General features: G+C 38.9%; 1 non-coding gene across 1 annotated transcript; it reads left to right on the plus strand.

The window, feature by feature from the left end:
- Positions 1-446: 446 nt before the first annotated feature.
- Positions 447-553, plus strand: LOC142180456 (small nucleolar RNA R71). Its single transcript, XR_012709080.1, has one exon. It is a non-coding gene; the product is annotated as a small nucleolar RNA R71 (small nucleolar RNA).
- Positions 554-17,310: the final 16,757 nt, after the last annotated feature.

Genomic DNA, 17,310 nt, shown 5'->3' on the forward strand with positions numbered 1-17,310 from the left:
ATGCATTTGCGGTACTCCAAAGTCAACTCCATGAAAAAACATGAAGCTTCATACCCATTGCATTAAAATTGTAATTTTCCAGAGCATTTACTTCCTCAGTTGAGGCTTGACACTCATGAGTAGGGTGTCATTTTCTACAAATATCACACACTACATGAGGCTTACTTTGTATTGTAGCTAAGGTCAGCTTCTTTATTTCTTTAGCCATCCTATCCAGTTATACCAGCACAAATGTATTAGCATCCATCTGATGAACACCAGTTAATCTTCTTCTTTCAGCACTCTTTGTAGGCCACTGATTTGCATCTTCAGACAACTCATTAAGAATTGTAACTATTTCTTCAGGACTCTTCTTCATGAACAGGCCTCCAGCTGCATTGCTCAATGTTCTACGTAAGGCCACTGTCAATCCATCCCAAAAGTCCTGGAGTTGCATCAAGAGTTCAATGCCACTATATTGACACTTTCTGACTATCTCCTTAAACCTCTCCCAAGCATCAAAAATAGTTCCAGTCTCTTTCTGGAAGCAGTTATGGATTTCTTTTCTAAACTTGCCCGTCTTAGCCGATGAGAAATATTTATCAAGAAATTTTCTGGTCATCTCATCCCATGTTCTAATTGATCATGTGGGCATGCTTCGAAGCCACTGCTTTGCGTCATCTTTGAGTGTGAAGGGGAATGCCCTTAAGTATACTACATCTCATGACACACCATTGTATTGAAAGGTTTTCATAATCTCCTCGAAGTCCATCAAACGTGTACTTGGATATTCATTCATCTTCCCTCTAAAGACACAACAGTTTTGAAGGGTTGGAAACAACCCTTGCTTTAACTCAAAATTGTTAGCTGCAATTGGAGGTGGTCTCACACTTGATAATCCTTCGTTGTAAACTAGTCTAGCATAATCGCCAAGTGATCTCCCAAGCCCGAGAGGTATATTAACAAACTGGTCTGCACCCAAGGGTTGATTATGAGCAACTATCTGAGCCCTCTCCTCTTCATAGATAATCTGTGCATCCCTAATAGCTGCTACCTCAGCATCCCATACAACCTTTTCTCTTTGCTAGGCTGCCTCTCTTGCAGCCAACTCTACATTATCAATATATCCAGCCATAGTTTCTTTCGTTGAGGATTGCCCAACCTTCTCTAAAGTCTCGGTGAGATTTCTTTCTTTCCTCAGATGTCATAGTTATTTTTCTATCTCTAGTTCGTATGGTAGCACTTCTTTCCCAGAAGATCGAGTCATGCATAAATATAACCTATAACCTGCACACAGTCAAAGAACACGAACCGTAAAAAGGGAAAAATAAAATAAGATAAAATAAAAATTCCTAAATTAGCACTACAAACATTTTCAAAGACTATTAATTTCCAATCCCCGGCAACGATGCCAAAATTTGACGAGCGCAAAACACCACTTAAATTATGCTCGCTAATCAAATATAGTATCGTATCCACATGGATTAGAGTTAAATAATATTTTTATAGTTTCTAGCTTGATTGCTATCCAAGATGATCAATAGTTTAGATTTATGTGACTAATACTAAAATTAACTAAGAATTTATAGCTATTGAATAATGACACTCGAAGCACGGAATAAGCAAAGAACGTTATCGATTCGAGAAGATAGGATTTTGATAGGATAGGTGCAAGACATTGTTTTGGGATCTAACTCTAGATAATTCACTTCTAATGTTCAAGTGAGTCTCTCAAATTCACTCAATTATTAGTTCAAATGTTTAGTAGAAACTCCTCTCTCGATTAAGTCTCAACCTCACAAGATGAACCAATTTAAGTTCTGTGAAGATATGTAAGAATGCGTCGTGGATTAGTTTTTAGGAGAACCTCTCTCGATTATCCTACTAACTAGGTTTAATCAATGATTCAACCTCTTTCGATTTCGAAAAAGAATTAATGACTTCAACCAACAATATAATGCAAGGATATCACAAGTTATGCCTCTCCCAGTTACATGAACAAGTGAATATAAATGCAACGATTAAATCATCCAAAAATGCTTCAATGCATAAAACTAGAGTTATAATCCACAAACAAATATCAATACACCAAATCCATCAAACCCTAAAGTAAACTGCTACATAGATATGGAGTAATTTACCATAAATATAATTAAAATAAGGGAAAACATAAATTTAATCTAACCTCGGTTGTTGAGTGATTAAGTAATGATGAAATCGTTGTGCTTTTTCTGTTCCAACTCTTCCTTAGACTCCTTAGGTCGATACGATGTCAAAAGTCCAGCAAATAAAATTTTTCCATGTATTTATATCAAGTAGGGTTTGGCCTAGATGAAACCACGTTCTCCTAGTCGAAATAGGATGTTAGCGCTATAAAAATTGCACAGACGCACCGCATGTGGTGACGCGCCATGCGGGGAAGCAGTGGAGATCTTCAGAGAGCTAGCAATTTGACAGGCAGCAGAAATAAGCAGCCGCGGTTCGCTACGCGCTGCTCCACGTGTCGTGGCTGTGGAGGTTTCTCGGAGTGAACCTTTTTCTCGCTTTTTGATATCCAGGCTTGGTCCTTGACCCCCGAACGCGATCCCGACTGCATTCCTTGAGCGTTTACTCAGACTTCAAAGCTCCAAATAGCTTGAATAAGCTCCATAACATCTACATCACTTGAAATAACTCCTACAAGGCAAAAAACACACAATAAGTACAAAAGACTAGCGATTAAAGCTGAAACACAATTAAAGTGCAACAACCTACTAAAACACGAGATTATAGCCTACCCTCATGCCCAGTCTACTGCGCCATGCTGCATGGGGCGCAAAAACCAGTATGGTCATAAACCCCAGCACTAGGCCTAGCGTAGGACGCTGGGCTGAGGTGTCAGGTAAGGTTTTATTGTTTTTTTTCGTTTTTTTTGTTTCTTTTTATTTTTTGTTAACCCGACCCATATAATCCAATCCAACTACCCATTTACACACACATACTCGCCCATACCCAATTACCCAAACCATTCCCCCAACAAAATTAAATTCACTCTAACCGAAAACCCCACACTTTATCTATTTCAGTAACGCCCAAACCCCTGCTACCTCGCTCTTTTTCTCGCCGTCCTCTCTCTCTCCCTCTCCCAAATTCTCCACTATTGCTTGTGTGTTCTCTTCTCAAGAATCAAAGGAACGTTCCTCGTCTCCTTCTTCTCTTGTATATTGTAAATTTTTGTGTTGTCATGACCTCCATTCTCAAACTACCCCCAATATCCTAGGTCTCTTTGACATGTTTTGTTGTTATGGTGGGTGGCCCTAGTGTGCACGAATTTGGTTCCAAGTATTTGTTGTGAAGTTGTATTTGAAGTAGTAAACTACAATTCCTTCTACTTCATTTAAATCTGGTAGGGCCACCTTGTTCCACTATTGTTTAAATAAGAGAGGCAAAATTGATGCCCACAATGTGTTTCCTAAAATACCTAAAAGATTGAATTGAACACTGTTGAATTCTGAGTAGCCGAGTGTAGTTGTATATGAGGTTGGGCTAAGTGTGGGATGTTTTGGGGTCATGTATCTTGTAGTAAAAGCTTATAAGAAAGAATTAGTGTACTAGAGTAGTTGTAGTAAATTGGACTCTAGCATTAGTTGCTTACACTACGGTTAAGTAATGGCCATGTTCGACTACTTGAATTGTGGCATTGGGAAGTCTTGAGTACCTATCGCCTTGTTATAAAATATTGGTTTACTTTGAACCACTCTTGTGAGTAGATTATACAGAGCCTTCAGTTTTAAGTGTGGGGTCATCTTGGCTTCTCACAATAACCTTGGGCGAATTTCTTGGTTCATTCTCACAATTGTGTTTGTCGTGTGTAGGTTCCTATGGCTAATGATAGTGTCGCCAAAGGAAAGAGGGTGGGAAAGTACTCCACTACTTCTTCCCGTCCTAAAAAATTCAAGCAAGGTGAAGAATCATCTTGGCACGCTAAAGGGAAACAAGTTGCCAAAGGATAACAGCAGGCACCATTGCAACCAAGGCCTCGTTGAAACTAGTCATTGATGCGGCTATCGCATGGTATAGGGACATCGTGCCAAATTGGCGGTACATCTCCAAGATGGGCATTAATGTCAAGGCCATAGAAAAGAATTTCCCGGACGTGCTTATCCGGTTGCGAGTACTGAACATGGACAAATTCCTAGAATGCCCCGGCCATGCAAAGTTGAGCATGGTGCGAAAACTATATGATATTTGGAATGCGGACTTGTTCACATAACATGTCCGTGGAAAGGACGTGCCACTAAATAGGCGGGCCTTGTGTGATTTTTAGGGGTTAAAAACTGTGACCTGTGGAGGCTAAAGAAATTTGTCAAAAGCCCAGGCTACACGGCGATACGTCACACTTTTTGTGGCGTCGATTCGAATGCCAGGTGGAATAGAGATAAAGGAGATGTCCATCTTGAGATGATTTTCTCTAATTTCAACAAGACCGCCAAAGTGTGACAGAATTTTGTGCAGGCCCGACTCATGCTAGTTGAACACAATAGCGAATGTACTCGAGCTCGAGTGTTTGTGATATTCTTTTTGATGAATGAGAGACCCATAAATATAGGTGAGATCATGCTCGGGGTAATGACCCCCACCTGCTTTGGGCAAAGGATAAAAAGGTTCTTCTTTGGAAACCTCCTAACGTAGTACATGCTATCCCGTGAGGTACCAGAGTACCCTGGCTATGATGAGGTGGTGGAGGCACCAAAGGCATTACTAGACATTACATCCTTGCTGGAGTCAACATCAAAGCTAAGCCAGGTTGCGAGGAATGAGAGGGATGAAAACATCAACAAGTATCTTTATTTAATTTGAATTGTAATGCCCAAGTAAATTAAGTAGCCTACTCTCTTATGCCTTTTTCTCAATTGGTTGACTTGTATGCCACCTAGTGTATTTTTGCTTTAAAATTCTCAACTTGCTATGCTTGATGGACTTGAAATTTGAACATAACCGTCTTGATTGAGTCAAGTGCAATGCATGTGTACGGATTAGTGATATTCTGTGCTATCTTGTGTAGTCTATAACTTGCCCGGTGTGTTAATCGAAGCAAAATCGTTAAGTTGTGCTAATCTAGGAGATGGAGTGGCGTTTCTTGCTTGACCATATAGGTGCTTGTCACTCACAAATAAAACTTTTCCGTTGATAGCCCATTTGAGGCTATAGACCTTTTCGTTTGCACCCACATTACAAGCCGTACCCCTATTTTGTTCTTAATTCGAGATTGTTGAACCTTTACCTCCTAAGGCACGTAGTCACTAAAAGAAGTAAGGTGAGAGATTGGGGAGTGACTTTCGAGTGGAACCATGGAAGGACCCTTAAAGTGAACTAAAATTGTGATAAAATGTCACTAGCTGATGAAACTTAATGTATGGAGTGTGTGGAGAAAAGAAAGAAAAAACAATTGCAGGAAGGAAAAATAGTAGTTCAAATAATGTGGAAAAACACACACCTACTAATCCGTCGAATTCGTGCTAGTGGAACCATAGAAGTGCTTAATTGAAAAGAGGGCTATGCTATATATGGTGTATAACAAGTGAATTGGTTGAAAAGAAGATGTGCTCGATTTGTGAGTGTAGTGTATTAAAGTGCTTAGGAGGGTTAGTCACTATTCCTAAATGTATCCCACATGTCCCTTAGCCTACTTTACAACCTTAAAGTCTTAATTGATCCTAGATTTGGCTAGCTTATATTGGTAGAGATGTACACTATGGGAAGCTTATGGTACGACCACGGGAGGCACAAGAGTTCTTTATGAGAGTGAGCAATTTTTTTTCAATTGTGGGATGTCCATCATTTATGTTCAATGGAATATTTGAATGTATGGGCTACTTCTATATTCATTCATTTGCATGTGGTGAGGGCATATGGCTCATGATGGATTCGTTATGTTATACACAGCTTTTGTTGGGTGAGTGCGAGACTTGAGGATGCTTAGCGGTAACGAGTCATCTCTTGAGGTAGGGTGGTTGTAGAGAGCTTTTTTGAGTTGGTTGACGGGCATTGTGTATACTTGAGCTAATTTAAGAATTGGGAAGAATGTGAAATTCGTGTGTTCATGCTCGATTGCCGGTATCGACCATAGTCAAAAGGTAGAGTGTGTGATTGAGTTCAATGTGAATTGCTTTTTCATAGTGAGAGGTACGTGCTGAGGGTCTTAATATAGTTCCATTGCTCGAGGACGAGCAAGAGTCTAAATGTGGGGAGTTAGTAATGGGCTTAATGTATGCATATTTTGATGTATATTACCTCGCATTATGATCATGTCTCATACATTTTGTATGTATAATATAATGATTTGTGCTAATTTGAGGTATTTGTATGTGTAGGAATCTTTCGGATGAGATTTGGGATGAAAGTGCGTGAATTGGAGCGAAAATAGGAAGAAAAGGGAAAAAGTGCCTAGTTGAGCGCCACAGGCAGCGTGGGGCGCTACCTATGGCACACAAAACAGTATGCTGAAGAAGTCCAATGCCAGAGCCAGCGCCCCACACTGCCCTAGGCACTGGTGACTCGGATCTGTCCTATTTCGACCAGGACTAGGTTATTTCGACCCCAAGACACCCCTAACTCATATAAAATCCAACCTAAACCTATTTTGGGGAGGATGACGTGATTTTGAGAGAAACACAAAAGTACAAAATGCTCGGGAGCATGGATTTGATCAATTCTTCCATTCTTCTTCTAGTGCTCGTTGGTTTTATGTTTGAAAACATTATTTTTGATGATTGTATGAACATGAGTGGCTAAGAACACTCGAATTTGGCGAGTTTTGGAGTAATATTTCGGGTGATATGGGACCAAACAAGTATGGGTTGGACTCTTGGGTTATGAACACCCAAGAGCGGTGTTTTGGCAAAGTAATTGAGCTATCAGACTCTGATTGAGGATGTTTTCATTTGTGTTTTGGTTCTGGCTTTGATTAGTTAAGCTTGGATTCAGAATCCAAGAGTGGGCGACTTTTGTTGTCTTTTTGAGAAAAATGTAAAGATCATAACTATATTTATTGTAATTGGTTTCTCTTGCATTGCTTGATGTTATAATGTCCATTTTGGTTAGATTTGAGCCGTGTGGAGGTAAATTTTAGGGGAAATGCTATTTCAAAGGGTTGAGTTGTCCTAATTCAGGTAAGTATCTTGCCTAACTTTGGATTTGGGTTGACTGTGCTATTTGTGTTATGTGACAACCGTGTACGCAAGGTGACGAGTAGGTACACGGGCTATATGTAGTGTTTGATTGGTTTATATTATATAGACTCTTTCCATGCCTTTAATTAAATTGTCATAACATGTTATATCTCTCGTTGTTAATTTAATCATACATGCTCTATTTGACGTTGTTAGCACTTGTTCTACCTCTTACTTGTTATTTTGTTCTTATATGCTTTAGTTGACGTTATTGCCTTCATTAATGTCTTAATACCTCTTAATTGTTGAATCTATTTTAATTAAAGTTATTATTTCGTGGAATATCATCTTATTGAGTTATTGGTAGTGATGTTTTAATAGCCGTTAAAACATTGAGGTGAAGTTATTAATTGTTGTGATACCTTTCTTTGTTGAGCAATCCCATTCATTTTGTTATTGTTGAAATTCTTGTACACATTATGGCTGAGCCATGGGCTATTTGTTGTGGAAATATTTGAATGGTTTGGTTGGTGCAGATAGAGTTGTTTCTGTCTCCATGAATGATCACCTGTTGATGATTCCACTCAGACTTCACAACCCGATGCATAGTAGAAGCGACTTCCCCAGCAGCGTGTATCCATGGTCGTCCCAACAACAGGTTGTAGGTGGCAGATATGTCTAGCACTTGGAATTCGTCATTAAACAAGGTTGGGCCCATCTATAGGTCAAAGTTGATTTCTCCGATAGTGGCTCTCTGAGATCCATCGAATGCTTTCACATTTATGCTTCCCTTCCATATCTCATGTAGGCCATTACCTAATCTTTTTAGAGTTTTTAGCGGGCATATGTCCAGGCTCGAACCTCTATCTATCAAGATCCTGGCAATGAACTTATCTTCAAATTGCACAGTGATGTGCAATGCTTTACTATGACTCAACACTTCTGGCGGTAACTCATCTTCATGGAATGTAATTTTGTGACTCTCTAGTACCTGTCCGACCATGTTAGCCATCTCCCCACTAGTTATACCGGCGGGCACATAAGCTTCGCTTAACATATTCATCAATGCATTTTTGTGCGCGTATGAATTTTACAATAGTGACAAGATGGATATATGGGTGAGAGTCTTGTTCAAATGATCAAGGACAGAGTATTTCCTCGCCTGTATCTTCCTCCAAAGATTGCCAGTGCGCATCTCAAAGATAGGCGGCTTAGATGCAGCTACTTTGCTTGTTCCGCCAAGATTCTTAGGTGTGTACACTCTGCCAGTTTTAGTCGTACTTTGCGCAGCACCTGTCTCTTCCAGCTTGGATTTTCCTTTTCTTCTTGCCTCTGCAACATAATCCCATGGGATAATATCAGACTTATAAGACTATGTGGGAGCAACCATCACGGTGAAAGGCGTAGCTACCTCGACCTCAAGCGGTGCCTGAGTTTGCACCACAATCGGCGAGAGGATGACCGGAGATATTCTAGAAGGATCCCACTCTAGAATAAGTCGATGGATCCCTCCTGATCTCATTACTCATCAGTTTCTTTCACATTTACTCCCTCACCCCTATGATCAGGGAGAGGGTTATTACGGACATTCGTTGCAGCTTCCTTTGCTTGTATATCCTTGGTGTCGATCAATGTCTGAATCTTATCCTTCAATATGCGGCATTCCTCAAATTGTATGACCCTTCATGCCTGAATGATAGGCACAAGTTTTGTTGGGGTTAACCCACCAGGAAAGGTTCTCAACAACAACATGAGGAATAGGGGTGACGTAACCAGTGGCCTTTAATCTCTCATACAGTTTAGCTATGGGTTTAGCGATTGAGGCGTATTGTCTGGGAGCTTTGCGGTCAAAATTTGGTGGTGGCTTTGGGTTGTTTTGGCGGGCGTATGGAGTTGAATGGTAATATATATATCGGGTATTATATGCATGGTAGGTGGTGGCAGAGTATTGGTAGTTTTTAGGCGAGGATTGATATATGGGTAGAGGTGTTTTCTATGTAAAGGGAGACTTAGGGCCTTGGGCTACCATAATGGCACCCATTTGTTTCTTCTTTGAAATAGCTACTGATTGCAAGGCTTTGTTTGTGGCTTGCAATTCTTCGAAATTGGTCACCATCCCACTATTGATTCCTTCTTCTATACTTTCTCCTAACTTGATAGTGTCTGAGAAATTGTGATTCTCGATAACCATCAACCTTCCATAATACTAAATATCGGTATTGAACCTACATATTAAAAACATATGGCACATTCTCTGTATTGAACCTGAATATTTCTATGAAATCCGATGCCATGGTCATCCCAATTCGCCCAGTTCTTCAGATCCGGACTGATATACCAATATAATGTGTCTGCTATAACACTTTGGATGAACAGTTTCATGCAGATTTGTTCATTCTTACCCACTCTTACAGGCTTGTCACAGTAGGTTCTCAGATGCACCTTTGGATCACCAGTGCCAACAAACATCTCAAACTTGGGAGGTTTGTAACCATTCGGCAGTTCTATATCGGGCTGGATACACAAGTCTTCGTAACTTAAACCTTAAACACCCCTCCCACCTTTAACATATTGGACTCTCCCTGTCAGTTTCTTGAGTTCTTCAGCCATGTTTTGAATGAGAATATCCTTCTCGGTCGGCTCAGGTATGTATAGGGTTTATTACGGGGTATGGGGTAAGGTTTCTACATATATCGAGTTGCCTTGATGAGTTCCTGGAATTTGGGTGTATGGGTGATCATTGATTGAAGTTTGAGGGGGATCAAAGGTAGGTTGTGGTGCGTTTTGAGGAGTATGATAAGTGGTGGTTTGCGGATATTTATTCGGGTGATGGTGGTGTTGTTGAGGGGTTTGCACTGGTGGTGAGTCAAGGTTTCGGGGAGGTGCGGGATTGTGAAACTAATGCGGTGCGGGAGGATTCAAAGCTATGGGTGGTGGATTTTGGTTTTGTGTGTTTTGTGTTTTCTACTGAATGGTTATGTTTTGCTGTTTGATGTCAGAAACATTTAGAGTAAGGTAGAGGCATGCCAGATTTCGGACATGCTCAAGCTCACCCTGCAGCCCCAGGATTTTCTACGCCAAACGTAAGACCAACTCATTTTATCCTAGCTTACTTCTTCTGTATGAGGTTTCAGCATTCTCTGCCATGGTAGCATTGTCTTTTCTAAAAACATTTAGATCATCTAACTTCCCCTTTCCTTTCCATTTGCTTTTTGGATTGCTAGGTGAAGGAGGAGGTGGAGGGCCTTTGGATCTGGTGTGGTATGTTGATGATGCCAAAATTCACAAAACAACCTTTGAGAATGGGAATAATCAAAATAAATAAAAACAAAAGGTAACCAAGTCAATAAGATGAAGCGAAAGAGTGGTTGAAATATTTGATATTTAGACGAAGCAAAAGAGTGTTTGCAACATATTGGCAATCTCCTTCCATTCCCTAATCGCTTCCATATTCAATTTATGTTTTTCTAGGTGCTTATCTTCCAATTCAAAAACACTTTTGCACAGCCTTTTATACTTTAATTGTGCCTCAGCCACCTCATCTATGATCCTATCTTTCTGATTGACTCTCGGTTTGACGTCACCGTCTATGTCGTCTTCCAACTATGAGAGATAGTAGTACATATGACCGGCGTGATACTTGTCTGGTTCAATAGTCTCTCCTTCCACGATGATCTTTTGGTTCCACATGTGTTCCACTTTGAACTTGAATGGGATGCCACCACTTTGAAATTTGCCTTATACTGAACCATGTTGGAAACCCGAGGTATGACTTTTTTCCTTTCAACTGGCCTCATTAGTACTAAGTGGGTAGTTTCTTTGGATCTGAAGATGAACTCGCTACTAGGAAACCATACAAACATCCAATGTACTTGCTCATCTATCAGATTGGTAATGAAACGCACCAAGCCTATAGCATTTCCAGGCTTTGCAAACATTTCTAGAACGAATGTCATCTTCATTGGATGATACTCACCCCTCTGAAAGTTGTTCCAGCAGCCCAACTTGTTGCAAGAGATTACAACCCTCAATGTGTTTGGACCCATGCTTGAACCTATCCAGAGCATGGTACATCTCAGCTAAGATCATCGGGATGATAATGTACTATTGCCCCTCGATAGCCTCACTTATTGTCCTGCCAAGCATGGCTAAGAGAGTATGAATTCTTTGACCTTGCATATGAACGATCAATAAACCGAAGAAACAAACTATGAAAACATAAACCCGATGGTGCACCTATCCCAAATAGGTAATTGATATGTCCTCATGATGAAGGCAAGATGATTTAATATGCCCATAATTCTCATATAGAAATTCACAAGGGATGTATAATTTCTTCAGACAGAGGAATTCATCATTCTTCTTAAAACCCAACATATTCAGAAAACCGCGTGGAGTGCGATTTTCTGGCATCAATAGTCCTAGACTATCCCATAGTAACTTAGCAAAACCCTCTATTTCTTCCAGGAGAGGAGTCATTTCTATATTGCCAAATTGAAGAACAACTCTCTTCTCATCCCAGAACATTGTAGCAGCCTCGATTAGTTCCCTGCTTGGTCGAATGCTCAGTAAAGATGGCAGGTCACCAAGTACTCTCCTTACATGGTTTATGTCACAGGATGCAAAGTCTTTCCACCAATCAATTAGCAAAGGTGGGATATTTTGGACCATACCAAATCTAGGGATTTTGTGCTTCATTTTTTGCAAAGAAATAAAAGTTAGTCCTTTCCCCCTCCATATTCGACTTTTTACACATTAATGATCCGCATGTTGACACATTTTACACCAAGTAATGCACATAATATAATGGTGTCCTTTGGTGTTATGGAAATCCCGTTAGACTTTTGACAAGGTTTATCTAAACGGGTTGCTACGTCAATGACGTCTCAACCTGTACTAGGTTTAGCATGATGCATGTACATTTCAAATCGGAGTGTGGTTTCTAGAAAGGTCTAGACTGGTACTCTCAAGTTGACAAATTGAGACGGAAAGGTATGGGACCATCGCGTGCACCTCTGATCGACTAGTCTACCGTAAGTAAGACTTTCCGGTTTTAAAGGGGGATTTTAGGTAAGGGTAGACACTCATCAAGCACCGCTATATTGATAATAAGAATGAGTGGAGTATGAGGCAGAGCATGCTTTATGCAGTAATAGTGACACATTTCAAAATATTTACATGATGAAAGTATGTAAAAAATATAGTAAATAGTATAGTAAATGCGAACAAGAGAAGTAAAGAAAAAAGGAAAAACAAAAGAGAGAAGTCAGTTTAACTCATGAAATATGTACGAGAATGTATTTGAATGAAACAAATAGGGAGATAGGGATGGGAGGTGCATGATATAGCAGCCTTAGATAAAATGAGGGAAATGGAGAGGGGGTGTATGCATGTCATAGCAATTTAAACAGATAAAAGAAATAAAGCGAAGGGATGTACATGTTATCACATAATCCACATAATTCAACTGTGTCATGGAACAAGCCTATGTGTAAATCCCCAGCAGAGTCGCCATGCTGTCGCAACCCGTTTTCTCGCGAAAGCGGGTTTCAACGTGTGATAACTCTTTTAAATGGGTGTTAATAGAGGAGAGTTGCCACCTAATAATTTTTAAGGTGTGTTAAGGCACCAAAGATTGGGTAAGGGCTCAAATTACCTCAAAGAGAAGGTGTTAGGCACTCTTTAAGGTCCACAATTGTAGGTCCCGACCAAAGCGTACGCTATGTGGATTATTAAGCTAGGTGATAATATAAGTGAAGAAAAATGTGGAAGTTGAAGGTTCTATTGTAACAAGTGTAAAGAAAAGGCCATAAGAATCAAACTAAATCAGTACAAGTCTTAGATGTTATAGTGACACAACTGCGTTGGCCAATATTTAATGACTAAGTGTGAACATAAAGCATATAAAGGGAAGGGGTCCTAAATTATTTAGCCTAAAGGATCATCCCGTGAAACACAGATAATATTTCGCAACTCCCTTAGGGTAGGGATTTCTCATATTATTCAGAGTGCACAAGCTATCAACTTCTGCTACTGGATTACTATGCTAAAGTTATTACTTAAAGGCGCTATAATTAAATTCTAGGTTGTGTCGTATGCGTGCACTACATGTCCCATACCTATGGTCCAGGAGGCTTTGGATCTACTATGAGGTAGTTTTAGTCTTTACTTAGGATGCTCAAATGATAAAACTAGGCATGCATTGAAAAACATATAGGACTTCACATAAATGCAAGGAAATGCTCAAGTTAACCCCATCACATAAGCAATGAATGCACGCGATAGATTTTGGCAGTGGAGAATTTCAAAGATATTATAGCCGTTAAGTCCTATAGGCATAATTTCTAGGCGATTCTGATTTCTAGCAGTGTACATGCAGCATTACAACTTTAGGCTTACAGAGTTATAGATTAAAAATATTACAATCCTATACACATGATATCTAAATTGTTCGCAAAATGAGGAGGTAAGACAACTTTGAGAGCCCGGAATTAGAAGCGTTGATTTTGTAAACGGTTACTTATGCGAGTGACAATATCCTATAAGTGGGATTTCTAACAATTGATAATTAGACTTGGTTTTTTAACACTTTATCCTTATAGGCATGTCATCTAAGTGAGGTAGTATAAAAGTAACAGAAAGTAGCTGATCAATTATTTAAAATATTATAGTCATGGTATCTAGATGTGTATTATCAAAGGCATGCATTATTGTCTCCTATATGCATGTTGTCTAATGGTTAAGCAATGCGCTTGATTTCCTATAAGCATGATGTCCAAAGTGTTCAGTAGTAGACATAGAAACAAGTGTAGCAATTACTTGAGCTAACATACTTTTGATTAATGCACCAGTATTATACAAGCTAAGTGAAGTGTGTGTGATTCCTATAAACATGATTTCTATTAGCGTGTAGAATCAAAGCATGTCAATACAAATATCAAACAAGGCATTTAAATCATGTATGCATGTTTTCTACCCGTTTATGCGAGTATTATAATACCCCAGCCCACTTTTCATTAATTTCTCTATCATTCAGTTATTACAGACCCAAATAGCATAATTACAAGCTCAATATAATGATCTCAGGCCCAACTAGAATCACTGCAGGCCCAACATAAATACAGAATAAGCTTGGAACCTTGTGTGGATGAGCATGACCACACTCTAGGTGGAAGTTGATGTGCTTCAACTATCATTACCAAACAAGCTTAGCAAACAGGCCAAAACAACTGCTTTGCTTACGCATTTGAGTACCAAACCAACTGTAATAACAAGTGACAATCTATATACTAACCCAACTTAATAACTTCAAAGTCTAAGCACTTAACCCTTAAGGATTTAGGTAACAGAGAAACACAAACCTTCCAAACCAAATGCACATGCATGGTTATATAGGATCCCAGCAGACATAGCATATACAGGATAGATATAAGCTATATTTCCTAGGGAATAGTTAAGAGATAGTAAGCCAAATATAACAAAATTTTCATGTAGAGCGTGGTTTAAAGTTTAACCTAAAGGGGACTCTTAGACATAAGAGTCTTAACAAAGACATTTAGAGGAGTCCTATTTAGGAATACAAGTAAGAAGCAGTTATACATAAAAAGCCTTAAACGTGAGAGTCTAAGGAAGACATGATTACAGCTAACTTGCAGCCAGGCTGAATAATAGACAGATTAGTGACATGGAGAAACAATAACTTAGTTTGATGATGAAAAACTTAACATATTATGACCAGGCAGATATCAGTCATAACACAAGGCTTAGAACCATAAACAAAACAAAAGGACTCATGGTAGGTAGACAAAGGCCAACTTGAAACTATCATGTCGAACAAACCTCAAGACTTATCCCAACTGACCATATAGGAAGAATAGACTAAAAATAATGGAATTCCTCCTAGCAGTCTTAAGAAATCAATGAGCACCTAATAACATTGGAGTTTACAAACGACAGAGAGAGCTAGTTGGAACAGTATTGGTATCATGAATTGACTCTAGCATATTGTACATGAAGGATTCAATAGAAAGTAACTCATTTGAACATATTCTGGGCATGAATTAGTCTCTTGCAAGGACCTAAGGCATGGATTCATAACAAGAAACATGTATAAATAACACTATGGTTAGGAATCAATCATGCTGATCACATATAATACGAATATATCAAACTTTTGAGTTTCAAGCAATTTCGGATATCTAAAACAACAGAACTGCAGAATAGATTCAAGGTAAATAGAATTATAGACGGAGATGATATGACATTGAAATCATATTTGTTCACAAAGATCAAACAACATGAACACAGTGAGCACTGAACTCGAGCAAAAGAAAGAGGATGTAAAGAGTTGAGGTACTTACCAGTTTGTAGACTAACAAGCAAGTAAAGGAGAAAATCAAGTGCCAATAGTAGTCCAGTCAGCAGTAGTAGAGAAAGAACAACAGGACTCCCAAAATCCAAGTTCGTCAGAGTTCCCAAGAGTTTCGAATGAACCCCGGGCATTGATCGCACTGAGAAAAGGTCAACAATTGGATTCTAGTGGCCTTTGCTTTTAGCCGACCAAGGTCTCAAAGTTTAAAATATTAGAACGATTGAGAGTGAGAGAGTAACAACAATTGTTAAGGTTTGTTTTAGGGGAATCGGGGGATGGGTTTATATAGTAGTAGAAACTAAAAGAACAAACATGGAAAACAATCAATTAAGCATAAATAAGGAAAGAAAATATCACATGTAAATCAAAATCAGTAAAGGAGATGGAGAGTCTCAAACCCTAATTAGAGTTCAATCGTCTAAAAATCGAACGAACAATGCAGATCGCTGAGTGTATATAGCCTAAATAATGCCTAAAATCAAATATCCTAATCATTCCAGTCCAATCTCAGAGTGATATTTGCCAAACCTAGGCAAGTATCAAGTAATACCATAAATGGACAACCAATAATGAGAGATGACTAATAAGATAAGTATATCATATGTCGATTCCTTCTCTGGGTTGGAATTGGAGAAGAAACAAGCTGCGACGACTAGGTTTTCTCAGAGAAAAAGAGAGGATGAAAGGATTTGATGGCGTCTAATTGAAAGAAGTGGTCTCTAGTGTTAGGATAAGGGGTTATAAGGAGAAAGGCCTGGGTTACCGCGCTCGGTGAGGGGTTATAGAACTCGTTATCTCACTCAGTGCCTTATTTTTGTAAATGGTTACCGCACCTTCACTATAATTGGGTTCTCAAATTTTACTCATCCCCTTGTTAGATGTTTACCTTGCTTAAGATTATTATCATGTTTTTCCTTAAAAAATCTATATTTAATTCATTAATTTAACTTATGTTTTGTTTTGTTTAAAAATGATACTTTTACTCAATTTTATTGATTTCTAAACTAAACCCATCTTGTACTTTTTTCCGTACAAATTGTATATTATTTTACTTTACCTGATTTCCAAAATAAACTCATTATTTCATTTGACACCTTACTTTATTCAATATATTTATAACATTTTATGGTGTTTAAATATATCTTTCATTCATCTAAACTAATATTTATCATGGTTGCAAAGTACATGGTAGCACGTGGGCTTTGCCGTGCGAAGGTGATTGTTATTATGGGTAGGAGGTACTATATGTGTAAGATTCTTAAACTGTGGTCCATGACTTGTGGTTTATGTGGTGTGGTGCCTCAAGGTAATTCTTGTTGTAAGTCCATGTGTTGGGAGCGATTTGATTATTTGAGTTGTCATCTGTTTTCCTTACTTGAGTTTTTCTACATCTCATCGGTCTTCTGATTATGTTGTTTCTTTATTACCAGTTTACTACTTGCTGATATTTATGTTTCTATTACTAAATTATTGGTTGTAAATTAATAATTTTCCGTCGTTTCTCTTATATTGATGTTCTTTCCATTGTTAACTTATGTATATCTTAAACAGGTTTCTATGTCTAGTAGGTGTCTTGACCTGGCCTTGTCACTACTCTACCGAGGTCAGGCTTGATACTCACTGGGTACCGTTGTGATGTACTCTTGCTATGCTTCTGCACATTTTTATGCCGATCCATATAATCTGATTGTGTTGTCGAGAGTTGCGCTTGTGTGGCAGGAGACTTCAAGGTATACCTACTTGTGTCAGTCAGAAGGATATGATACCTATTGTGCAACCACTGATCAGTTTGGTTTTACTGAGCTCCAC

This window comes from Nicotiana tabacum, chromosome 4 (assembly GCF_000715075.1).
Source record: "Nicotiana tabacum cultivar K326 chromosome 4, ASM71507v2, whole genome shotgun sequence".
Taxonomy (NCBI): domain Eukaryota; kingdom Viridiplantae; phylum Streptophyta; class Magnoliopsida; order Solanales; family Solanaceae; genus Nicotiana; species Nicotiana tabacum.